Below are 27,804 nucleotides of genomic sequence, written 5' to 3'. Positions count from 1 at the left end.
GACAATCCTCTTTTTTTTTTTTTTTTTTTTTTGAGACGGAGTCTCGCTCTGTCGCCCGGGCTGGAGTGCAGTGGTCGGATCTCAGCTCACTGCAAGCTCCGCCTCCCGGGTTTACGCCATTCTCCTGCCTCAGCCTCCCGAATAGCTGGGACTACAGGCGCCCGCCACCTCACCCGGCTAGTTTTTTGTATTTTTTTTAGTAGAGACGGGGTTTCACCGTGTTCGCCAGGATGGTCTCGATCTCCTGACCTCGTGATCCGCCCGCCTCGGCCTCCCAGAGTGCTGGGATTACAGGCTTGAGCCACCGCGCCCGGCCGGGACAATCCTCTTATTCCACCAAACACTGAAGGCAGAAAGACAGCTCCCTTCTTAAAAATTACGCCCAATTCAAGGCCACATTTTAAAAGTTTTGGCAATTTCTGCAAATTAGGATGAGGTGAAAAATCAGATCTCCCAGTTCAGCCACGCAGAAGTCCACCAACTAACTGAGCTCAAGGAAAGGAAGTGGTTTGACATACTGTCCTGGACTCAATTCAGGGAATATCCCAGGAGACAGCTTCATTAAAAAATCTTTCAGTAGGCGAGGCACAATGGCCCATGCCTGTAATCCCAGCACTTTGGGAGGCCGAGGCGGGCTGATTGCCTGAGCTCAAGGGTTCAAGACCAGCCTGGGCAACATGGTGAAACCCCGTCTCTATTAAAAATACAAAAAATTAGCCAGGCATGGTGGTGCATGCCTATAATCCCAGCTACTAGGATGCTGAGGCACTAGAATAGCCTGAACCCAGGAGGCAGAGGTTGCAGTGAGCTGAGATCATGCCACTGCACTCCAGCCTGGATAACAGAGCGACACTCTGTCTTAAAAAAACAAAAATCTAGCTCATGTTTAAAGTCAGTTCTTGACCAACGTCTCAGCCACAGCAGGCCTGCTCTCCCACCTCTAGTCCACAACCTATACATAAATAATGTCTGGAGGAAGTATATTTTAATAGATTCTATATCAATTTTTACTCCTTCATTGTTGTGAAACAGATGAATAACCCTTGGCAGATATACTTGAGAGAAGACTCTGCTCTCTTCCTGACTGGGGTCCAAGTAGTCCTAATCCCATTTATCCGCATCTGTATATTCCACGTTGGATTTGTCTCACACATGTCCTTCTTGAGATGTTACTTCTCTCTCTAGAAAATTGTCCTTGGTCATATCTGCTCAATGTTTGCTATTAATAATGATACACATCATAATCATATGAAAAGCCCAAAACTATAACAACCCTTTAAAGATACATGCTCCATTGGCAGCCCTCAAGTCATTTATTGTCACAATGTACTGAGTTTAACTCATTCATTTATTTATAAATTGACTTGGTTGCCAATATCTGGAATCAGAAGATGTTTATCCCAAATCCTACTTTCCATGGGAAATCAGACAATGTGGGAGAACTTGACCCATATTATGACATTCACACATGACACACAGGTAGAACTGGGTGACAATGTCCTTTTAAGAAGCTGCCTACACTTTTCATTTCAACCCAGTAACTACCACTTTCTGTTTTTCTCTAACATGCAAACCAAGTATGGATTGCCATTTATCACTATATGTGGACAGCCGACTTTCTTAGAACACAGAAATATTTCTTTGCATTCATGTCTGTGTAGAAAGTGGGAAAATGGGCCAGGTAGGAGGCCGGGCGCGGTGGCTCAAGCCTGTAATCCCAGCACTTTGGGAGGCCGAGACGGGCGGATCACGAGGTCAGGAGATCGAGACCATCCTGGCTGACACGGTGAAACCCCGTCTCTACTAAAAAATACAAAAAACTAGCCGGGCGAGGTGGCGGGCGCTTGTAGTCCCAGCTACTTGGGAGGCTGAGGCAGGAGAATGGCGTGAACCCGGGAGGCGGAGCTTGCAGTGAGCTGAGATCCGACCACTGCACTCCAGCCTGGGTGGCAGAGCGAGACTCCGTCTAAAAAAATGAAAAAAAAAAAGAAAAAAAAAGAAAATGGGCCAGGCGCAGCGGTTCATGCTTGTAATCCCAGCACTTTGGGAGACCAAGGTGGGCAGATCATGAGGCCAGGAGATCGAGACCATCCTGGTTAACATGGTGAAACTCCGTCTCTAGTAAAAATACAAAAAAATTAGCCGGGCATGGTGGTGGATGCCTGTAGTCCTAGCTACTCGGGAGGCTGAGGCAGGAGAATGGCATGAACCTGGGAGGTGGAGCTTGCGGTGGGACAAGATCATGCCACTGCACTCCAGCCTGGGCAACAGAGAGAGACTCCATCTCAAAAAAAAAAAAAAAGAGAAAGAAAAGAAAATGGGAAATTGGGCCACACGCGGTGGCTCATGTCTGTAATCCCAGCACTTTGGGAGGCTGAGACATGAGGATCACCTGAGGTCAGGAGTTCAAAACCAACCTGGCCAACATGGTGAAACCCCATCCCTACTAAAAGTAAAAAATTAGCCGGGCATGGTGATGGGCGCCTGTAATCCCAGCTACTTGAGAGGTAGAGGCAGGAGAATCGCTTGAACCCGGGAGGCAGAGGTTGCAGTGATCTGAGATTGCCCTCCAGCCTGGGTGACAGAATAAGACTCCATCTCAAAAAAAAAAAAAAAAAAAAAAAAAACAGGAAAGAAAAGAAAAGGAGAAAATGAAAGGTTGACTTCCCTATGGATTTTGTGCAAAATGAGACAAAGAATATTTATTTGTGGAAACAATAATTATTCCTACAAGTTTAATATGCAAATGAACTGTCTCCATTGTAGACATTCAACTAAAAACATCATTATAAAACAAACCACTGTAAGAACAATCACCTCTATAAGGACAAAACAAGTGTAAGAACTGAGGTGTCAAAAAGAATTTGTTTTGGGATGCAGAAATGCTGCAATAAAATGCATTTACAAATTTACTATCTTCGTTCATATACCTCATCATACACCTCATAGTCCCCACACCCTAACACCCAATGCCAACCCCATTGGCATACTGCTGCAGTGGCTTTTGGGTTTGCAACTTCTGTATTAAATGAAAAGATCTGCCAAAAAAAAAAAGACACCCAATTGCCCTCTATTGCTACCCGTAGAGACCCAACATACTTGACATCCAAAGATATCATACCAACCCAACATGGTATGTTTCTGGTTAATAATTATTACAAATCATGGGAAAGTGATATGTGTGTACTTGGACATGATTAATAAAATTCAGTGACCTAATAGTGAATCAAAGAATGAGGCATTTATACAATCGAATATTTCAAACAGGTTGGTATAAATTTTGTCTCTTATCCTAGGCCAGTAAAGAGGTATTTGAAATAAGGCCTGAAATATGTTTCAAACTTCATATAGAGTATACCAGATAGGGGGCAGGGACTGACTGATATACCAAAAACACATTTCTAATATTTGGACTAATAGTAGTTAACAACCCCAAGTACTAAGTTTAAAAAAGAAGCAGCAGCACATCAACAACAACTGTTGTTGCTAAAGTAAGAAAATGTTTTGGGCAGATCAGAATTTAGTCACACACCAGTTTTGATGCCAGCAGGTCATGCTCAGAACAGCCTGCCCTGGAACCTACTGGCACTGCTGAAATTCTGGCAGGCCAAAGGAGTGCTAAAATCAAAGGCAGCCTTCAGAGGAGACGGAGAAAGCAGAGTGTCTGGTAGCAAAGTTCAAGCAGGCAGAGTACTGACCCCTTCCATCTAACATCATTCAGATCAAGAGCCGAGTGGAGATAAAGGACATTATTATGTAGGGCTTTTGTTTTATCTTGGTTTGGTGTTTTTTTGTTTTGTTTTGTTTTTTTACTGATAGATGTAATGAAGCCACAAGAGAGAGGCTTAAGGAGATTCTTCCCTAAGCAACAAAAGCATTAAAAGTTCACCTTGGTGGGATAGTGCTACCTCATAATTACATGACTTGTTTATTGCAAGTTTTCAGATTGTATTCTATCCTTGCAAATCTAACAGCCTCAGCATACAAAGCTTGATGTGACAGAAGTTGTTAGAGCAGTTGAAAAAACCAGGACTGTTCCATTAACTCTTGTGGCATAACAAATTACCCCAAAATTTAGTAGTTTAAAACAACCATTTCATTTTGCTTACAATGTGAGATGTTAGTAGTTCAGGAAGAGCTCAATTGAGCAATTCTCCTTAGAGTCCCCCCTACAGTTGCAGTCAGATATTGGCTGGAACTGCAATTATTTGAAGGCTCATCTGGACTAGATGCCAAAGATACCTGGCAGTTGGTGCTGGCTTTCAGCTGGGAGCTTAACTGGAGCTATTAACTCAAGCACCTACATGCTGTTTCTCCATGTGGCTGGGTCTTCTCACTGAGTAGCCGCTAGACTCCAATACATAGTATCTCAAGAAGGGAGAGTCTGAAGAGCACAGGAAGCAAACATTCCAAGAGACCAAGAGTGAAGGTGCAAGGAGACCCAGCCTTGGAAGTCACTCAGTGATACTGGCACTGAACTTGATTCATCAAGGAAATCACTATGACTAGCCCAGATTCAATGAAGAGAAATTAGACCCTATCGTCTAGGAAAAGAAGTCTTATAAAATTTGTCATCGTTTTTAATTCATCATAAACACTTTTTGGTCATTCTTCTGTTAATCCTCTATAACTGTTTCTTCTACCTGTCTTACGTTATTATTCCCATCTAAATTTGGAAATAAGCGTCCTTTACTCTGAAGCTATGGCTTTTAATTGAAACCCTTCCTAGTAGTCAAGCCTAGGCAGATGGAAAATAAGTTCTCTTTTTAAATTTGTTTCTAACATTTGCCCTACTGTCTTTCTGACACCAAAACTGTTGGAAGCAGCATTTCTCATCTACAGTTTGTGATAGGAATGCTATTTTAGAGTTAAAATTTAATATACAGAATTTCAGTTAATCTTCCTTGAGGAAACAATACGAAACAAAGTTTCATAAGCTTAAAAATCAGAAAAGACAGACAATAGACTTAGCTTTGTTACATGCTGTTCTAGAACAGTTGGTTTTATGTCATCCATTCTTAATCATAAATTACCTTCATAAAATAAAACTCGTAATATCACATTTAATCATTCTTCTTTTGTTCTATGTAAAAGCATGTATCTGATCTCTTAAACTTTACAAAGTAAAAGGATGTTCTTAATATTTCCCAAAATTATGAAAGTGCTGTATCTTCTTTTCTCATGGCTAATAAAGCATTTAAAGTTCACATATCCAAATCAGATGGCTTATTGAAAGGAAATAGGGTTTAATATAGAAATGGAGAGTTTCTTTGAAATATGCCATAGGGGCCTCTGTCCTAGTCTACGAAGATTCAAAAATGTTTTTCATCACATACATCATGTAAGATCCAGTTTTGGTTTTCATCCTTTTTTTTTTTTTTTTTTTTTTTTTTTTTGAGACAGGGTTTAAACTCTGTCATCTAGGCTGTAGTGCAGTGCTGTGATTGTAGCTCATTGCAGTCTCAAACTCCTGTGCTCAAGAGGTCCTCAACACCTCCGCCTGGACTATACGTGTGTATCACTAGCACGCCCAGCTAATTCTGGTTTGTTTGTTTGTTTGTTTTTGTAGAGACAGGGGTCTCACTCTGTTGGCCAGGCTAATCTCAAACTCCTGGCCTCAAGCAATCCTCCTTCCTTGGCCTTTCAAAGTGCTGGGATTACAGATTACAGGTATGAGTCATCACACCCAGCCTTCGTCCCTTTTTGTTTGCAGAGGAGGGGGGTAATGTTTTCTAGAATCCAATAGTGGCTGTTTCTTTGGTTTCATCAATAAAATTTTCCTTTCTCTATGACACTGTCATATTCCTCCTCCTCCCTCTACTCATCTTCTTCTTTTTTCTCCTCATCCTCCTCCTACTTCTCATATTCTTTTTCCTTCTTTAGTATTCTTTACTCTTGAACAGAACTTAAAGGAAAAAATAAAATAAAAGAGGAATAACTGAACATAAAGTCTTATATAGCTTATACTGTAAAGATTTATGGAATCAAATACATAGTTATACACTGAACCTACCTAAATTGGAAGAGTTCCAGTTTAGTTGACAGTCTAATTTAAGTTAAACCAAAAGGCTATTAGAGCAAAGAGGGAGGATTTTAAGAGGTTAGTAAATGATTAAGCCAAAAAATATTTCAAATATATAAATGGGTAGTAGGCAAATCCATAGTGACAGAAAGTACTTTAGTGGTTGCCAGGGACTGGGGGAAGCACAGTGGGGAGTGACTGCTAATGGACACATGATTTCTTTTTGGGGGTGATGAAAATGTTCTGGTAACTAAGTGCAACTCTTCATGTATTGCTTTCCCTAATACTCCTGTGGGTCCTAGGATATTCTGAAAGAAAAATCTAAATTTCCATCATCCACCCTAAATAGGTTGAGTTACATCACCCAGGTGGGGTTGTGAGAGGTAAGCTGGAAAGAAGTATTCCGAGGAACAGAGAGCCAAAAATAATCCCAAGCTGAAAACGCTGCCTCACCACCCCCATGTACGGCTCATTCTAATCATATAGACGATCATCAGTTCATCCTACTCTAAAGATTTAAGAATTTAAACTTATCTCCTCAAAGAAAACTGCAAAAATCAAAGACAAGCTTGAGTAAACAATTAAGGTGTTTATTGGTTTATGAACTAGAAATTCAAAAGGTAGGGTGTGCTTTAGGGTTGGTTTGATGCAGGAGTTCAATGATTTTATCAAAGACTTAATTTTTCCTCTCTCAGCTTTTCCTTCTACAGTGTGAGCTTATTCCAAGGTTTACAACCTTCATGATGCCACAGTGGTTACAATGGTTCCAAGCTTACACAGACATATAAAAGCATACAGACAAGAGAGAACATGTCTTTCAGTTGTACTCTCAGAAGAGCCAAGAAACACTTTTCCCAAAAATTCCTTTATCCATAACTCACTGGCCTGTCTGGAGACAGAAGTCCGTTTCTGACAGAGAAATGCTAACCTAACTGGTTAGATTAGAGAACCCAGGCCTCAACCAATCACTGCATCAAGGGAGATGGGCTTACTGAGATTGGCTTTGGTCAATCACAGTCCATTTCTGGTGATCAACTGATTTCAAAGCGTATCAGCAGGGGAGACCCAGATGAAAATTTAAGTACTCTTAGGCAGGGAAAAGGAAGTAATAGCTGCTGGAAAGACAAACAACATTCACTATAATTTTTCTGGCCAATCAATGAAAATATACCTAGTAAAGTAGATAAAGTGAAGTAGGAGGTACAGTAACAACTTTTTTTTTTTTTTCCTCCAGCAATGGAATGTTAGAGCTAAATGAAATCCTAAAATGTACCCAAGGCTGGGCGCGGTGGCTCACGCCTATAATCCCAGCACTTTCAGAGGCCGAGGCTGTCGGATCACGAGGTCAGGAGATGGAGACCATCCTGGCTAATATGGTGAAACCCTGTCTCTACTAAAAATACAAAAAAATTAGCTGAGCATGGTGGCGGATGCCTGTAGTCCCAGCTACTTGTGAGGCTGAAGCAGGAGAATGGCGTGAACCCAGGAAATGGAGCTTGCAGTGAGTCGAGACCGTGCCACTACAGTACAGCTTGGGTGACAGAGTGAGATTTCATCTCAAAAAAGAAAAAGAAAAAAATGTGCCCAATCTGAACTCCTCATTTTATAGATGAAGAATCTGGGACTCTGGTTCATTGATTTGGCCATGTTTACAAAGTCTAAATCACCTATTTGCTAATCATTTAGTCATTTATCAGCAATTATTTATCAAGCACTTATTATTTGCCAGGTACCTCTTTAGTCACTGGAGATACAGGAGGGAATAAAACAAAGCAAAACTGTGCCTTCATGTAGTTCACATTTTAATGGGGGCCTTTTCCCTAAAGTCATTGCTCCCACTCACTCTTTACAACAACTCTGTCTCCTCTCAGCGCTAGGCATCCACAACCTGTGCTCCTTCCTTTTGCTGCTACCCAGCTCTCAGATGCAGCTGATGCCATGGGTTTCAGAGACCTGAAAAGCCCCACTGGCCTCCAGGTGAACAATGATTACCTGACTGACCAGAGCTGCAACAAGGGGTATGTGCCATCACAAGCAGATGTGGCAGTAATTGAAGCAGTCTCTAGTCCATTGTTTGGCAACTTGTGTCATGCTCTACATTGGTATAATTACATCAAGACTTACGAAAAGGAAAAAGCCAGCCTAGCAGGAATGAAGAAAGCTTTGGGCAAGTATGGTCTTGCTAATGTGGAAGGTACTAGAGGAAGTGGAGCTACAGATAGTGAAGATGACGATGACATTTATCTATTTGGATTTGATGAGGGGGAGGAAAGTAAAGAATCAAAGAGGCAAAGGGAAGAATACCCTGCATAGTATGAATCAAAGAAAGCCAAAAAAACAAAACAAACAAACAAACAAAAAACCTGCCCCTGTTGCCATCTTTCATCTCACTAGATGTGGAACCTTGTGATAATGAGACAGACATGGCAAAATTAGAGGAGTGTCATTAAAAAGTCAAAAAACAATAGATTTTGGCATGGATGTGGTGAAAAGGAAGCACTTACACATTGCTGGTGGGAATGTAAATAAGTACAACCTCTATGGAAAACAGTACAGAGATTCTTTTTTTTTTTTTTTTTTTTTTGAGACGGAGTCTCGCTGTCTCCCAGGCTGGAGTGCAGTGGCATGATCTCGGCTCACTGCAAGCTCCGCCTCCCGGGTTCATGCCATTCTCCCGCCTCAGCCTCCCGAGTAGCTGAGACTACAGGCGCCCGCCACCACGCCCGGCTAGTTTTTTGTATTTTTAGTAGAGACGGGGTTTCACCGTGTTAGCCAGGATAGTCTCGATCTCCTGACCTCGTGATCCACCCGCCTTGGCCTCCCAAAGTGCTGGGATTACAGGCTTGAGCCACCGCGCCCGGCCCAGAGATTCTTTAAAGAACTAAAAGTAAATTTACCATTTGGTCCAGCAATTCCACCACTTGTTATCTACCCAAAGGAAAAGAAGTCATTATATGAAAAAAAAAAAATTGCCGGGCGCGGTGGCTCACGCCTGTAATCCCAGCACTTTGGGAGGCCGAGGCGGGCGGATCACGAGGTCAGGAGATCGAGACCATCCTGGCTAACACGGTGAAACCCCGTCTCTACTAAAAATGCAAAAAATTAGCCGGGCGAGGCGGCGGGCGCCTGTAGTCCCAGCTACTCGGGAGGCTGAGGCAGGAGAATGGCGTGAACCCGGGAGGCGGAGCTTGCAGTGAGCCGAGATCGCGCCATTGCACTCCAGCCTGGGCGACTAAGCGAGACTCTGTCTCAAAAAAAAAAAAAAGAAAAAGAAAAAAAAAAATTGTAGCAACACAATTACAATTCACAAATGCAAAGATATGGAACCAACCTAAGTGCCCACTGACTAATGAGTGGATAAAGAAAATGTGGGATATATGTATATACACCATGGAACACTACTCAACCATAAAAAGGAACGAATGTCTTTTGCAGCAACTTGGATGAAGCTGCTGGCCATTATTCTAAGTGAAGTAACTCAGGAGTGAAAAACCCAAAAACCATATGTTCTCACTTATAAGTGGAAGCTAAGCTATGAGTATGCAAAGGCATACAAAGTGATGTAATGGACTTTGAGACTCAGAAGGGGGCGGCGCTAGGAATAAAACTACATATTAAGACAATATACGCTATTTGGGTGATGGGTGCACTAAATTCTCAGAATTCACAACTATATAATTCATGCATGCAACAAAAAACCACTTGTACCCCAAAAGCTTTTTGTTTTGTTTTGTTTTGCAACAAAGTCTTGCTCTGTTGCCCAGGCTGGAGTGCAGTGGTGCAATCTTGGCTCACTGCAACCTCCAGCTCCCGGGTTCAAGCGATTCTCCCACCTCAGCCTCCCGAGTAGCTGGGGCTACAGGCGCATGCCACCAGGCCCAGCTAATTTTTTGTATTTTTTTAGTAGAGACGGGGTTTCACCATGTTAGCCAGGATGGTCTGAATCTCCTGACCTCGTGATCCGCCTGCCTCAGCTTCCCAGAGTGCTGGGATTACAGGCATGAGCCACCGCGCCCAGCCCCAAAAGCTATTAAAATAAAATTTTTTTAAAAAATTAGGGAAGTGAGTCAGAAGAATTAAAGCAGACCGCTTAGTCTGGGGCTCCTCTCTACTAGTTCCAGTGGGATATGGAATTTTAAAACTTCAAATATCGTGTTGAAGATGATAAAGTTGGAACAGATATGCGGTAGGAGCAGATCACTGCTTTGAGAACTATATGCAATCCATGGATATGGCTGCGTTCAACAAGATCTCAAATCCATCCTCGATCATTGCGCTTAAATAAAAGCTAGAAAGAATTAATTAGTTAACTTAGTAAAAATAAAACAACCTCAGGCAAAGGAAGTTTTCATTATCTTCTATTTCTGATTATCTACGAAATCTTTGTCTTCTGGCATGTTTATTCTGAATAATGGTCATTTAGTTCCCATAAGATACAGTAATTCAACATAACTCCATCCTTTAAATTCTCAGCCTTCTTTTCCCCTCACTTTGCCTTATTTATACTTGACATATTTTTTTTTTATTTAAGTGTATATTTTATCTTCCCCTCCCACACATATATATACACATGTTGGATGTAAGCTTCATGAGAACCTGAACTTTTAGTTCAAATTTCTATATTCCCAACACCTAGATCATAGGACAATTCCTGGAACATGGTAGGCAGCCAAAAAATATTTATTGAATAAGTAAATCAAGTCTTCCTTCCACCTGGATCCCTTCATTAGAGTAAAATACTCACTGAGTTTAATCTAATAATCTTGTTGCCTAAGGTTGAAGAACTTTAGGTACTATCCAAAAAGGTTTATGGGACAGGCACAGTAGCTCACGCCTATAATCCCAACACTCTGGGAGGCCAAGGGATGGATTGCTTCAGGCCAGGAGTTTGAGATCAGCCTGGGCGGCATAGCAAGATTGCATCTCTACTAAAAATACAAAAATTAGCCAGGCATGGTGGTGCACGCCTGTGGTCCCAGCTTCACAGGAGAAGGCACAAGAATCGCTTGAACCCAGGAGGCAGAGGTTTCAGTGAGCCAAAATCACACACTGCACTCTAGCCTGGGTGACAGAGAGAGACCCTGTCTCAAAAAATAATAATAATAATTAATTAATATTTTTGAAGAACAAAAACGAAAAGATTAATGGACTAGAGTAAAACAAGAATGGTAAGTTGTTATTACCTAAGGTATGACCCCAAAGATGCCCTACAACACTGACAGAAGGAACATAAGCAAAGTTATTCTAATCTATGTGGAACCTGCCCTGAGAGCCCCCCAAAGAAAACAAAACATGTCAGTATTCTAGGGCTGTCACAACCAGACTAGTTGCATAGACTAGATGGCTTAAACAACAGAAATTGATTTTCTCACACTTCTGAAGGTATGATTCTTAGTGTCTGATCTAAAATCCATTCACTCTATTCTTTCTTTTTTTTGGAGACAGAGTCTCACTGTGTCACCCAGGCTGCAGTGCAGTGGCACGATCTTGGCTCACTGCAACCTCCACCTTCTGGGTTCAAGCGACTCTCCTGTCTCAGCCTTCTGAGCAGCTGGGACTACAGGCATGTGCCACCATGCCCTGCTAACTTTTGTATTTTTAGTAGAGACAGAGTTTTACCATGTTGGTCAGGCTGGTCTCGAACTCCTGGCCTCAAGTGATCTGCCTACCTTGGCCTCCCAATGTGCTGGGATTACAGGCGTGAGCCACCATGCCCGACCTATTCTTTCAGCAAATATTCTTTGACCGCTTACTGCATGTCAGGCACTGTTCTCAGGACTAAGACTATAGAGTTAAACAAGACAGCTATGCATCTGCATTAGGAATGCTTTCAGCAGCCACTAACAGAATAGGCAATTAAAAGTAGCTAAACCATACGGACATTCAGTGTTTACCTAGCAGAAATTTAGAGAGCGTCAACCCCTAGATCAGCTTCTCTAAAATGTAACCAAATGTCCGAGTTCTGTCTTCTCTGTGTCTTTAGCATGCTGGCTTGTGTCTTTATTCTTTTCACCTCATTGTTCCATGGCTGTCATAGCTCTAAATACCTCATGGATTTCAAACTAGGGAGAAGTGGAAAAGGAAGCTCTTTTTTTTTTTTTTTTTTTTTTTTTGAGACAGTGTCTCACTTTGTCACTCAGGCTGGAGTGTAGTGGCATGATCTGGGCTCACTGCAACCTCTGCTGCCTGGGTTCAAGCAATTCTCCTGCCTCAGCCTCCCAAGTAGCTGGGATTACAGGCATGCACCACCAAGCCCGGCTAATTTTTCTGTGTGTTTTTAGTAGAGACAGGGTTTCACCATGTTGGCCAGATTGGTCTTGAACTCCTTACCTCAAGTGATCCACCTGCCTTGGCCGCCCAAAATGCTGGGATTAAAGGCATGAGCCACCGTGCCCGGCCAGAAGCTCTTTTCTTACTGTTTTCTGCATTAATCTTCTAGAACTGCCATGACAAAATGCCACAGACTGGGTGGCATGTCAGCAGGGTTGGTTTATTCTAACGGCTTTCCCATGGCTTATAGATGGCCATCTTCTCCCTGTGCCTTCACATGGTCTTCCTTCTGTATCTCTGTCCAAATTTTCTCTTCCTTTTTTTTTTTTTTTTTTTGTAAGATGGGGGCTCACTCTGTCATCTACTCTGAGAATCTTTAAAGAGGTATCTCCAGTAGTCACATTCTGAGGTACTAGGGGTCAGCACTAATGAATTTGAGGGAGTACATTTCAGCCCATAACATACAATCAACTAGGTTTCCGAGTTAAAAAAATAAAACATACAAAATTAGCCAGTCATGCGGGCGAGCACCTGTAGTCCTAGCTACTCAGGAGGCTGAGGTGGGAGGATCGCTTGAGCCCAGGAGTTAGGGGTTACAGTGAGCTCTGATGGCACCACTGCACTCCAGCCTAGGCAACAGAGTAAGACTTTGTCTCAAAACAAAACAGAAAACTGATTCATGCACCACCGACCCATCCTAAAACAAATGAGCATCAAAAATCCGAGCAGACTCAATGGCTCACGCCTGTAATCCCAGCACTTTGGGAGGCCAAGGAGCGCAGATCACCTGAGGTCAGGAGTTCAAGACCAGCCTGGCTAACATAGCAAAACCCATCAAAACCCTGTCTCTACTAAAAATAAAAAAATAATTTAAAAATAGCCGAGTGTGGTGCCACACGCCTGTAGTCCCAGCTACTCAGGAGACTGAGGCAGGAGAGTCACTTGAACCTGGGAAGTGGAGGTTGCAGTGAGCCAAAATAGCGCCACGACACTCCAGCTTAAGCAACAGAGCTAGACTCCATCTCAAAAAAAAAAAAAAAGAAAAAAAGAAATCCCAGAAGACTACCCAGATGTAAAGACCAATTGACAGCATTTAAGTAAAGATGTAGCAGACAAAAAATCTAGAGAGCTTTACAAGAGTGCTTTGTCTTTTGCCAGTGGACAGGTTCAATCTAGTTTCAGACTGGCACTGCAGTCCCGCATTCTAGACCAAGGTACATATTAAAAGATGATTTACTACGCAAGAGAATATACCCAAAGTATTATACTGGCTCTGACGTGAATAACTTCTGGACCAGTTGTGTCAGTAATACCTACTATTATTGTGAGGAATCAAAGTAGCAAGGTCCTTAGTAAGGAAGCCCTAAATTTGTTTCAGTATGTTAGAACCAAAGTGCTAAGTTAATGTGTCAGAGGCGGACACCCTGTATTTTTCCCCAGTGAAAGCTGCAAGTTTTGAAAGAAAGATTTAGGTTTACTCTATGTGTTTTATCCACTTTGTCTTGTTACTTAAAGACACTACTCGTTTTTTGTAATTGTGTTTTCTTTTTTTAATTTTTAAGTTCAGGGGTACATGCAGGTTTGTTACATAGGTAAACTTGTGTCATGGGGGGTTGTACAGATTATTTCATCACCCAGGTATTAAGGCTAGTACCCATTAGTTATTTTTCCTGATCCTCTCCCTCCTCCCACCCTCCGCTCTCCAGTAGGCCCCAGTGTGTGTTGTTCCCCTCTATGTGTTCATGTCTTCTCATTATTTAGCTTCCATTTACAAGTGAGAACATGTGGTATTTGGTTTTCTGTTCCTGCATTAGTTTGCTAAGGATAATGGCCTCTGGCTCCATCCATGTCCCTGCAAAGGTCATGATCTCATTCTTTTATATGGCTGCATAGTGTTCCGTGGTGATATGTACCACATTTTCTTTCTTTCTTTTATTTTTTTTTTCCTTCAGGAGCATGTTTATTGTGTTTGAGATGATACATCAGGTGCTCTCTGAGCTACAAAGGGTAAAAGGAAATCCTCTCATTACAAACTGACAAAGGTAAAAGGTAAAACATTTTTCACGACAGCATGAACCACCTACTCAGAAATAGATCTGTGTTTAATACAAATGACATAATTCCTAGTCATCTACAGCTACTTTTATAACTTCATACAGATAATGAATTAGGCTAAAATGCACTATAATATATGGTAGACTTCAGGACCAGTAAGTATCCTTAGTAAATCACAAAATACATTTTGATATCCCAAAGAAGCAAGACTTGCAAGTAGGCGTTTTAAACATAACTAATCTACAGCTACAAAGTCCTACTCTTGATAGCATTTACCTTTTTGGGGAGTCTCCAAGGCTCCAAAGGATAAAAGCAGAGTAGAATCAGTATAACATATACACAGAAGTCTGTATTTTGAAGGCTATAAAGATTTGCAGCACAGTAAGAAGCCTTCAGCTCCTTCACACTACATACAAACGATGTGAATTTTGTTGCGTGTCTCTTGGTCCACTGTCTGGCTAGCCTGTCGTGTTCTGCTCGGTGGTTAAATACTGAGTGGCTATGCTTCCAACCAGAGGATCCGCAGGGTTGCAGTCTGTCAAAAGGGAACAAACAGACAGCAAAACCTTTGAAATAGTCAAAGCGGGACTCCAGTTGTCTTTAAGGATGTCCAGACAGATGACTCCTTGACTGTTGATGTTGCAGTGATAGATTCCGGTGCAGAAGTAACCTTTGGTAGCTTAAATGGATAATCTGTTGAAAATGTGATATCCAGAAAAAACACACCACCTTCATAGACAGAACCCAGCGGACCAAGTATAGTTCATCTCCATTCATAAATGTTAGCTCCTTTAGGCCCAGCACTGCAGTTAGGAGGAGGATCAAGGGTTATTTCAGCTAGCTCTTCTGAATTCTTTTAGCACTAGTGGATAACTTAGCAGTGGTTTTGCTGGAGAGTTTGGTGTTTTTCTTCTGCTGGGAGGCAGAAGGTTTTCTTTCCTCTTGTTCTTCAGGGTCTAGAGAGGCTGGGTCTCGCTGGTCCGCATCTGAACTGCCACTGCTGGTGCTGGGGCTCTCATCATCGGACCTTTGCCTATCACTGGACATCTTGGTGAAGTTATCTGTTGGAAAACTCGGCCGCCCGCCCGACCCGCTCATGCGCCGCTACGGTGTGGAGGAGGGAGAGAGATAAAAACCCTTCCTTAAGGAAATGGAGGCAGCCGTGCGGGGGAGGGGGAGGAAGGAGAAGGAGGCAAAAAAAGAAGCCGAGAAGGCTCTGGCCTGGGAGTGTGGAACTTTGAAAGTCCCACATTTTCTTTATCCAGTCTGTCTTCAATGGGCATTTAAATTGGTTTCATGTCTTTGCTATTGTGAATAGTGCTGCAATGAATATATGTGTACATGTGTCTTTGTAATACAGCGATTTATATTCCTTTGAGCATATAGTCATGGTCAAAACCATTTGATTGCTGGGTCAAATGGTGTTTCTGGTTCTAGATTCTTGAGGAATAGCCTCACTGTCTTCCACAATAGTTGAACTAATTTACACTCCCACCAGCAGTGTATAAGCATTCCTTTTTCTCCATGACCTCTCAGCATCTGTTATTTTCAGAATGTGAACAGATTAAAATTGTGTTTCTTTTTCTTTTTTTGAGATGGAGTCTCACTCTGTCACCCAGGCTGGAGTGCAATGGCACGATCTCGGCTCACTGCAACCTCTGGCTCCCCAGTTCAAGTGATTCTCCTGCCTCAGCCTCCCAGTAACTGGGACTACGGGCACGCACCACCACGCCCAGCTATTTTTTGTATTTTTAGTGGATATGGGGTTTCACCATGTTGGCCCAGCTGCTCTCAAACTCCTGACCTCAGGTCATCCGCCTGTTTCAGCCTCCCAAAGTGCTGGGATTACAGGTGTGAGCCACCACACCCAGCCGAACATTGTTTATAGAAGTTGATCAGGATCTCCTAATCAAAATAGTAACTTTGGTGATGGATGAGTGAGGGGGAAATGCTCCTTAAGATAGCAGGAAGGCAATTATTGACAAAACTAATAAATTTGTACCGAAGACATTTATGAGTTTTAAAGTACTCATACACACATTAACCTAAATATCATTAATACTTTTACTAATATCTCTCACATGACTATGGACTCTCCTACAAAGTAGAAAGCATAGGTAAGAATGGGAATTTGCCTTTCAGGTAAGGAACTCGTGATCAACATTTTTTTGGAGGTGAACATCCTACCTGTCAAGCAGCCAAACAGATCCTGAACAGCAGTCACACAACAGCTGCTAGGTCAGTTTGCCAAACTTCCACAGATTCAGTTAGTAGGGAGACAATGAGCCCAGATGGATTTGTTCAGTTTATTACATATATTATACATGGCACAGTCAACAGCACGAGCTTCATGTGCACATTGATTCCCCCAGCCCCCAAGTCCCAGGGCAAAGATGCAGGGGTAGTCCCAGGCAGATGCTGCACACACAGTGGGTTTGTGTAACAGCTAACCCAGTCTTTCAAAGGAGCTGCAGTAATATCCACTCATCCACCTCTGTAGCAAGAGACATTGCCTTTATTTTCTTCTTTTTTTTTTTTGAGACAGAGTCTCACTCCATTGCCGCGGCTGCAGTGCAGTGGTGTGATTATGGCTCACGGCAGCCTCGACCTCCCCAGGCTCCGGTGATCCTCCCACCTCAGTTATTGTATGTTTATTTTATTATTGTTATTGTTATTATTATTACTATTTGAGACAGAGCCTTGCTCTGTTACCCAGGCTGGAGTGCAGTAGTGCAATCTCAGCTCACTACAACTTCCACCTCCTGGGTTCCAGCGATTCTCCTGCCTCAGCCTCGTGAGTAGCTGGGACTACAGGCATGAGCCACCACGCCTGGCTAATTTTTGTATTTTTAGTAGAGATGGGATTTCACCACGTTGGCCAGGCTGGTCTCAAACTCCTGACTTCAAGTGATCCACCTGTCTCGGCTTCCCAAAGTGCTGGGATTACAGGTGTGAGCCACTGTGCCTGGCCTGTTTTTGTATTTTTAATAGAGATGGGGTTTCACCATATTTCCCAGACTGGTCTCGAACTCTTGGGCTCAAGAGATCCACCCACCTTGGCCTCCTAAAGTGCTGGGATTACAGGCATGAGCCACCACACCCAGCCTGTCTTTGTTATCTTGATCAGGAAACAAATCTGCCTTCTGACACATAAAGAGATATTATCTTTACCACCTGGACTATCTCCAAGGAGGGAGGGAAACTAGCTTTATTAACCTGGAGTGTAAGTCACTCTGCTCCCTGCCCTACAGCAAACTTTGCAAATATTCTCTAACAAAGTTGTCAATGCTTTTTGCTTGGAAGACATCCAAAAATGCCAAAATTATCTTTCAACACGACTCTTTAATATTTTTTGCTTGATAACTCAAAAGCTAACCTGAATGTTAAGAGAACTCAAACTTGTCTTCTTGCGTGGGCTTCAGAAGACAGAAAAATGAACACAGACTTCAGAGTTTTTCAGTGGTGTAAATCCTCAAAATCCTGCATGGAGCCTCACAAGAAATAAAACAAGGCTGAGCATGGTGGCTCATGCCTGTAATCCCAACACTTTGGGAGGCCGAGGTGGGTAGATCACCTGAGGCCAGGAGTTTGAGACCAGCCTGGCAAACATGGTGAAACCCCATCTCTACTAAAAATACAAAATTTAGCCTGGCATGGTAGTGGGCACCTGTAATCCCAGCTACTGGCTGAGGCAGCAGAGTTGCTTGAACCCAAGAGGTGGAGGTTGCAGTCAGCTGAGATCACACCTCTGCACTCCAACCTGGGAAACAGAGCAAGACTCCGTCTCAAAACAAAAAACAAAAAGAAAAATCTACTAGCTTTGAAGGCATTGAATTTTATAAACTCTAAATACTTTCATAATCCTAAAATTGTGTGATCAGCTAACCAATAATGCACATCAGGGAAGCTTTTCCATATTAATAATATCCAACTGCTTTTCTGACAAGATAAACTCACAGTCACAAATATCCCAAGCAGAGACTAATTTCTCCTTGGTCTGGAAGCTTGATCTTGAGAAGATACACCTTTTATCAAAAAATGATAATACCTACTACTGTGTTAAGTGCTCTAGATATATTATGTCATTTAGCTTAATCCTCATAACTACTTTATTAGTTAAGTACTATTCTTTTGCAAGTGAGAAAAGAGAAGGTCAGGCTGCTAGGTAATTTGCCCAGCATGCCACAGGTAGTAAGAGGCAGAGCTCAGGTTGACTGATCCCCATTCCTGGACTCCTCACAACTCTGCTCCATACCTTGATGAGGAGGAAGCCATTGTCATCACCTTTTCCTGCCTTCCTTTCAGCTTTTTTCATGAAGGGAAATTCATCTCTTCATTTTCTTTGACCAATAAGCCCCCTACAGCTTTCTTTTCCCAATAATTGTCTGGAAAAATATGAGAATATCTGGAATTAGAGGTGTGAGTTTTCATTTTATTACTCAAAAACAGTGTCTTCTGCAATTAAAAAAAAGCAACTGATAGCCAGGTGTGGTGGCAGGTGCCTGTAATCCCAGCTACTTGGGAGGCTGAGGCACAAGAATAGCTTAAACTCAGGAGTCAGAGGTTGCAGTGAGCCGAGATCACGCCACTGCACTCCAGCCTGGGCAACAAAGCAAGACTCCATCTCAGAGAAATATAAAATAAAGTTTACCAGAAAAAGAAAAAAAAAAAAAAGCAAGTGAATTGGTAGAATAAATTCCAAGAGTATTAGTATTAAATCTTAAGAAAATTTTGAACATACCAAATAATGTTTATCTTAAATCGATCACAGAATCTTTTCGGAAAGTCACTTGAAAATGAATTATGTCCTCCAATTTTAAACTGGCAATCCATAACAAATAAATATAGCAGATACCAAAGTAGGTAAAATAATACTGAATTTTTGCTAAGGATCATGAAAAAAATTGATATACTACTGAGCAAAAATGCTTAATTTTGTATTCTTTTTAAAATATAACCATTTTAGATATGGGAAATGGGCCATAAAAATCATAGAACACTTTAACTAAGCTAAATGAGTATTTTTGCTGTACAAAATTCATGTAATTTATCCAACAAATACATAATGCAAAAGAGGTAAGAGTAGTATTTATCATACAATTTAAATTTCTGCTGGAAGTAATCTAAATAGCCTGGAATAAGATTTCCTTTTAATTCAAAAGCTACTTAAGTCTGTATTTTATTTTATTTATTTATTTATTTATTTATTCTTTGGACACAGGGTCTCACTCTGTTACCTAGGCTGGAGTGCAGTGGTGTGATCTCAGCTCACCACAACCTTCACCTCCCAGGCTCAAGCAATTCTCATGCCTCAACCTCCCAAGTAGCTGAGATTACAGGTGTGCACCACCACTACCCAGCTAATTTTTGTATTTTTAGTAGAGAAGGGTTTTTATCTTGTTGGCCAGGCTGGTCTCAAACTCCTGACCTCAAATGATCTACCCACCTCAGCCTCCCAAAGTGCTTAGGATGGCAGCCGTGAGCTGCCACACCTGGCCTGGATTTTATTTATTTATTTATTATTTTGAGATAGAGTCTCGCTCTGTCATCCAGGCTGGAGTGCAATGGCACAATCTTGGCCCACTGCAGCTTCCACCTCCTGGGTTCAAGTGATTCTCCTGGCTCTGCCTCCCGAGGAGTAACTGGGATTACAGATGCTTGCCTCCATGCCCAATTAATTTATGTATTTTTAGTAGACACAGGGTTTTACCATGTTAGCCAGACTGGTCTCAAACTCCCAACCTCAGGTGATTCACCTGCCTCAGCCCTCCAAAGTGCTGATTACAGGCGTGAGCTACTGCACCTGGCGCCTGTATTTTATTTTTAAAATATAGAAATAATTGAGAAAATGCTATCTATTTTAAATAAAATGGCATTTCATTGAATTTACTCTATTACATAGGAAAAGAAAATACTCAAACACATGTGCAAAAGATTCAATTATAAACTAAACTATTTGGTTTGAAGTCTTTACACTGGCGCCAGAAGAGTACACTGCCTTTGTCCGTCTTCCAGTTATATGACAATTTTGTATCTCTTCCTGACTGTTTTCAGGTCATATGTGTAAGGTTGAGAATAGATGGGTAACAGCAGAAACATTAAGAGGATTAGTTTCTAAATAAGAATGTATGATACCTACCTCCATAAGTGAGTGGATCCTCTCTTGGACAGACTGCCAACAGATGACGCCAACCTTATGATGACCAATCAAGCAAAAAACGCAAGGAAAGAAATTTCTTCCCTCCAGTCATTGAGCCTAAACTTAACCTTACCCTAACCAGAATTAGGAATTTTGCTACATGACACGGAGTGCATTAGCCAGAGTTGTCCAAAGAAACAGATCCAAAAGGTATCTATTTTATTTTATTTTTATTTATTATTTATTATTATTATTATTATTATTATTGAGACAGAGTCTCATTCTGTTTCCCAGGCTGGAGTGCAGTGGTGCAATTTCAGCTCACTGCAACCTCTGTCTCCCAGGCTCTAGCGATTCTCCTGCTGCCTCAGCCTCCCAAGTAGCTGGGATTACAGGCATGTGCCACCACACCTGGCTACCAAAAGGGTATCTATAGATGCACAGAAAGAGATTCACCAGGAGGGATTGGCTGACATGCTTACAGAGGCTGAGAAGTCTCATGATCTATCTGCAAGCTGGATGCACAGGAAAGCTGGTGCTTAAGTCCCATGCCAAGCCCAAAGCCCTGGGACCAACGGGAGCCAATGGTGTAAGTCCCAGCTCAAGTATGAAAAAGTGCGGATATCCAAGGGCAGGAAAAGACAGACACCCCACTCAAGAAGAGGCAATGAATTCATCCTTCCTCAACCCTTTTTTTTTTATTAGGGCTCCCAACAGGTTGATGCCTGCCCACAGTGGTGAGGGTGGATCTTTTTTACTCAGTCTACTGATTCCAATGTTAATCTCTTCTGAAACTACCCTCATGGACACATTCAGAAATAATATTTTACCAACTATCTGGCCCTTTCCCAGGGCAGAGTTAACCGGCACCTTTCTCTTCTCTATGGTGAACATGCTGATGGGGTGGCCCTGACTGAAAGCTGAGAGGTCACCAGGACCCCAGATCTTCCAGAACTTTAACCTGGAGTGTAAGTCAGTCTGCTCCCTGCCCTACAGCAATGTTTTTTGCTTGGAAGACATCAAAAATGCCAAAATTGGCATTTATCACTACTTCGGGGCTGGGCACTTAGGAGGTCAGCCATCCAGTTCTAGCAATTCCTACCTAACCTGGGAGACCCTAGGTCTTTTCCTCAAAACACACCAAAGCCAAATTCTAAAGGAGATCCAAAGGTGATCAGTAAAATCCTTCAAAATCCTCCCAAACCCTCCATGGAAAAACAAACTAGAGAACTGTTTCTCTTTTTCAATCAAATTTAGGCCAGTTATAATGAAATATGAATAGGCAGAAGACACAGAAGAAGATTAAAGAGTCTTTTAAAATATAAAAAATAATCAATAACTTCCTGGGTATGGTACAGGGATGTCTTTCTAATTGCAATAGATGGGTTTCTGGTAAATTGCTTATAAACTGAATTTCTGCAAGTGCCATGTGCTAGTGTGGACTCACAGTATACATTCATATATGTGGCCGGGCGTGGTGGCTCACGCCTGTAATTCCCAGCACTCTGGGAGGCCAAGGCGGGTGGATCGCCTGAGGTCAGAAGTTCAAGACCAGCCTGGCCATGGTGAAACCCCGTCTCTACTAAAAATACAAAAAATTAGCCAGGCGTGGTGATGCGGGCCTGTAATCCCAGCTACTCAGGAGGCTGAGGCAGGAGAATCACTTGAACCCAGGAGGCGGAGGTTGCAGTGAGCCAAGATCACACCATTGAGCTCCAGCCTGGGCAACAAGAGCGACCATCTCAAAAAAAAAAAAAAAAAAAAAAAAAAAAAAAAAAAAAAATCACGTATGTTTTACTGTCATTCTAGTTCTACTTCAAATTTGTATCCAATGATATGAGCATCATTTTCACAATTTTTTCCTTCTTCTTCATTCTACTTTACGTTCTTTCTCCTAACCAAGTATGTTCAAACTTCCTAAAACATCTATTTTGTAAATGCAGGCATGTGCATAACTTCCTTAAATCAGGACACACCTATCTATGCACTGAGTAGAAAGAGGCTAGTAAGTTCAAAGTGATCTCAATAAATGTGTTGCCAGCCATCCTGTCCTTCCTGCAGCTGTTATATGAGCTTATACTACCTTTAATTTATTAGTCTAGGACAAGTTAATTGCATAGTTTCCACAAAATAGGACATGTTTTTCATAGTAACTATATGCTAATTCCTTTGAAAACATCCGTAATTATACAGTGACTTTGCAACACTTGTGCGCCTAACTGTTGTTACATGTTTAAAGCTATGAGTGAGTTAAACATCAAGGCAGAGTTCTGACTGGGTTCATGCATAAAAGGACACTTTTCTATCTTAACTCTGTTTCCTAAGACCTTACCTCTTTGTTAAGGCTAGTGGATGTGCACACAGCCCTGCTGAGGTAGAAGGGATTGCAGCAGCAGCCTTGACATTTAAGGCAACCACACAAAGACAGCAAACCTTTTCCAGGCACAGAACAGCATGTACTCAAGGAAGACAATATCAATCGTTGCCCAGTAAATACACATCTATATAAAGTTCAGTAAACACACAGGTGTAGGTGTAATGGCTTAACTTTTACATCTAAATCCAACTTTAAAATCACACTTTAGGCTGAGTACTTTTGAGAAATGATTGCATTTTTAAAGATATTCGAAGTTATATGGCTTACAGGATTCTGTCTCATAAAGCTGAGAAAGAAATGTCATTTTTGCCTGGAGTGCTGATTTGGCTCTGAACTTCACATTTTACAGACTATTCTGCTTTGGGTTATGTTTATAGACGTGAACACCATTGGTACTCTTTATTAACATTTCTCCAATGTCTTATTGCTCCCTCTTTCCTCTCCCCAAACCTCTTCCTCAACCCTTCCAGGTCTGAGAAGACAAAACTATTTTGTCATCACAATATTTTTTCCTGAATGTCTGCTTTGGTTAACTGCTTCAATAGGAAGGACTCTATCTGTTAGGAGAATGAGGTCACAAAGACCCCGTGTGGTTTTAAAACAAAATGAAAAGTGCTTTCATTGTAAAACTACAAGGAAGTAAAGGAAATGCAAACATGTAAAAAGCAATGAATTTGCAGAGCACAGATTTCTTAACAAAATTTAATGAAATGTAATCAGCCGTCTGACTCAGCTTATAGGTAACAAAAATCCATTTTCTTTCCCTTTTCCCAAACTCTTCAGGTCAGATGGAAGAAATATTCCTTAGATTTCAACTCCAACAGTTTGAGGTTGACATCTCAGCAGGACTGTCCAGATGTTCAGTTTAAAAATTTGGTTTCTAGAATTTCATTCACGTGTGGAAACTTTTAGGCTATCCTAGGAAACACTGAGTTATTGTGTCCACGGGATCTTGGGTCTCTCTTGTTGACCAGAGCAAAACCTGTGTGGAGAGGAGATATTCTTCCCTTGACCTTCCCAGTACCATGACTATCGGCTCCTCAGCCATCTCTTCCTGGCCTGTTTATGTAAAGCCAAATCATGAGCCTATTTGTCTGACACTTCTAAGCCTCACGAATGATCACTCTCTGATTCAGGTATCAGTTCTTTGATGATTCATCCTCAAGCATCCCCTGGGAATGACTTCTGAAGCTTTATAAATTGTGACTTTATAAAACCAAAATTGCTTTTCAAAAGTCGATTTAATTTTCAACAATCAAGGAGGTGAATCATTGTATCTCAGGTGCCCTTGGAACAGAAAGAAAGAAGAAATCATTTATCTTTCTTTCTTTTTTTTTTTTTTTTTTTTTTTTTTTTTTTTTTTTGAGACGGAGTCTTTGTCACCCAGGCTGGAGTGCAGTGGCTCAGTCTTGGCTCACTGTAACCTCTGCCTCCCAGGTTCAAGTGATTCTCCTGCCTCAGCCTCCTAAGGAGCTGGAATTACAGGCATGTGCCACCGTGTCCAGCTAAGTTTTGTATTTTTAGTAGAGACGAGGTTTCACCATGTTGGCCAAGCTGGTCTCGAATTCCTGACCTCAGGTGATCCGCCCGTCTCAACCTCCTACAGTGCTGGGATTACAGGCATGAACCACCACTCCTGGCCAGAAGAAATAATTTCTATGGCTCTTTGGATCCCCATATTTACCACAAAGCAGCAGCCTATAGCAGCTTATCATTATAAGTATTATGTGTTCACTCTTAATATAAGATATATAAGCAGAATATATACATATTACATATAACATGTAATATGTATATACACACATATGCAATAGAGGAGTAAGAGTGTCAAAGAAATAAAGAGAAATAATGAAACGTGAAGAATATGTGTCTCTGTAACTTTGTGGCTCAAATTTCTGATTTTAATTTAATTTCTGAATTTAATTTTAATTACAGATTCGTATTTCAAGGTCTTTGAGAATTGGCATTGTACCAATTACTGAAAGGCACATTATCTAATTTCTAAAGAAGAATAGCATTTGAAAATTTTTAAAGCACTCCGTTCTACTTCTTTTCATTCTTTTAGACACAAGGACTTGCTCTGTTGCCCAGGCTGGATTCAAACTCCTGGGCTCTCACACAATCCTCCCCCAGGAACCACTGAACTCAGCTGTTCTGTTTCTAAAGAAATGATGTGCCATAGGCAAAACTTTAACTTGCTATATCTCTATTGTCTTTTTACATTCTATACATTCTAAGTTTTATTATTTCATTTAGAGTGTGATGACAAATAGTTGACATTCCACTAAATTATATAATATCAGTAGAACAATGTTCTGAAACAAGATACTTGCTGGAAAGACATTGGCTACTGTTTTCAGTGTCAATTCCTATAAGTTTTAATCTCTTGCTTTAGTAAATATCAAAATGCCATGCATTTTATGCCTTTGAGGATATGATAGAAAGTTTCCACTGTCTATTAACCTATATAATAACACATTTACTTCACTGTCCACTATTGACACAGCACTGTACTAGATACTCCATAAATTATAGGTTTTTCATATACCAGAAGTTCTATAAAACACAATTATTTTTATAATTTATGTTTATTGAGCATTTACAAATGCCAGATTTTGCATAAGGGTTCGCATGAATTATATCATTCAATCCTACATTAACCCCAAAAAAGTATTATTTTATCCTCATTTTCTAGATGAGGAAATGAGGCTGAGAGAAGCTGAGCAAGCTTCCCTCTCACAGTTAACAAGTAGCAGAGAAAAGATCCTTCTGCCCCCAGAGCCTATGCACTAACACTGTACTGTAGATATAGTCCCTCCTCTCAAAGATACTTACATCTTTTTTCCTCTTTTTTTTTTTTTTTTTTTTTTTGAGATGGAGTCTCACTCTGTAGCCCAGGCTAGAGTGCAGTGGTGCGATCTCGGCGCTCCGCCTCCCTGGTTCAAGCAATTCTCCTGCCTCAGCCTCCCTAGTAGATGGGATTACAGGCATGCACCACCATGCCCGGCTAATTTTTGTATTTTTAGTGGAGACGGGTCTTACCATATTGACCAGGCTGGTCCTGAACTCCTGGCCTCCAGCAATCTGCCCGCCTTGGCCTACCAAAGTGCTGGGATTATAGGCGTGAGCCACCACAGCCGGTCTCAAAGATACTTAAATCTAATGAGGGGATTAGTATAAGGATCAAGAGAAAATTCAATAAATACTGCATAAGCCTGGAAAAAAATGCATACTAATTCTTATAGCAATAGAGGATGACATGCATGTTTGTAAATGGAACACTCACATGTAATGTCTTAGACTCCTCTTGTATTAATTAATTGTTTTATTTTATTTTAAGATGGAGCCTCACTCTGTCACTCAGGCTGGAGTGCAGTGGTGTGATCTTGGCCTACTGGAATCTCCACCTCCCAGGTTCAAGTGATTCTCCTGCCCCAGCCTCCCAAGTAGCTGAGATGACAGGCACCTGCCACCACGCCTGGCTAATTTTGTATTTTTAGTAGACACGGGATTTCACATGTTTACCAGGCTGGTCTCGAACTCCTTACCTCAAGTAATCTGCCCACGTCACCTCCCGAAGTGCTGGGATTACAGGCGTGAGTCACAGTGCCTGGCCATCTTGTATTAATTTATAAGACTATTTAACACATATTGTTGTGTAGCATTTTCCATGTATATTAGTCCCTTCCTCAGCTAGATTTTGACCTTACTGATGGCAGAGACTATATTTTGTATTTTGAGAACTTGCCATAGCTGCTAGTACAATGACACATACATAAGAAGTGCCTTATAAATATTTGTGGAGTGCGTGAATGATGGAATTATAGGCAATTAAGACAAGGTTGCAGATAGCTATGTGGCATCGCTATACACAAGGGAGTGGCAATAGCTTAAGTGAGATAACAAAGATCTGGATAAGATAAGAAATAGATTCAGGAAGTGGGTTATAAAATAGGCAACAGTTATAAAGTGTTTATTATCTGAAGTAACTTTAGAGGTATTAAACCATTTGCTTCTTTATTTTATTTTATTTTGAGACAGTACAGTGGTGCAATTATAGCTTACTATAACCTTGAACTTCTGAGCTCAGCCATCCTCCCATCTCAGCCTCCCAAAGTGCTGGGATTACAAGCATGAGTCACCATGCCCAGCCTACTCTTTACAACAACAATCCTATGAGGTAGGTGCTACTATCATCCCTACTTTATAGATGAAACGCAAATAGATAATTTAACATCACTCAGCCAGGAATTGATTGTGTCAAGAGCTCATGCTCTTGCCTGTATAGGATCCAAAGATGGTCTGAGCATCCACATGGATGTTTTTGTTGTTGTTGTTGTTGTTGTTGTTGTTTTGAGACGGAGTCTCGCTTTGTTGCCCAGGCTGGAGTGCAGTGGCCGGATCTCAGCTCACTGCAAGCTCCGCCTCCCGGGTTCATGCCATTCTCCTGCCTCAGCCTCCCGAGTAGCTGGGACTACAGGTGCCCGCCACCTCTCCCGGCTAGTTTTTTGTATTTTTTTTAGTAGAGACGGGGTTTCACCGTGTTAGCCAGGATGGTCTTGATCTCCTGACCTCGTGATCCGCCCGTCTCAGCCTCCCAAAGTGCTGGGATTACAGGCTTGAGCCACTGCACCCAGCCACATGGATGTTAAGAGTGAAGAGAACAAAGATTCGAAGGTTACAACAAAAATCCTTGATTGAAATCTTAGTTTTTATTTTTATTTTTTAGCGATAGGGTCTCACTCCATTGTCCTCACTAACCTCAAACTCCTGGGCTCAAACAATCCTCCTGCCTCAGCCTCCCAAGTAGCTGGGACTACAGGCGCACATCACCACATCTGGCTAATTTTTTAAAAAACTTTTTTGTAGAGATGGGGTATCGTTATGTTGCACAGGCTGGTCTCAAACTCCTGGCCTCAAGCGAGGCCTCAGCCTCCCAAA

General features: G+C 41.6%; 2 pseudogenes; one reads left to right on the top strand and one right to left on the bottom strand.

Annotated features, from left to right (window-relative positions):
• The first annotated feature begins 7,960 nt into the window (after positions 1-7,960).
• Positions 7,961-10,307, top strand: LOC100427070 (elongation factor 1-beta pseudogene; annotated as a pseudogene).
• Positions 10,308-14,209: 3,902 nt separating this feature from the next.
• LOC713695 (ubiquitin-conjugating enzyme E2 E3 pseudogene) lies at positions 14,210-15,924 on the bottom strand (annotated as a pseudogene).
• Between the last annotated feature and the right edge of the window lie 11,880 nt (positions 15,925-27,804).

The sequence above is a fragment of the Macaca mulatta genome, chromosome 4 (assembly GCF_049350105.2).
Source record: "Macaca mulatta isolate MMU2019108-1 chromosome 4, T2T-MMU8v2.0, whole genome shotgun sequence".
In the NCBI taxonomy this organism is placed as follows: Eukaryota; Metazoa; Chordata; class Mammalia; order Primates; family Cercopithecidae; genus Macaca; species Macaca mulatta.
This window is presented reverse-complemented; position numbering and strand designations above follow the sequence as displayed.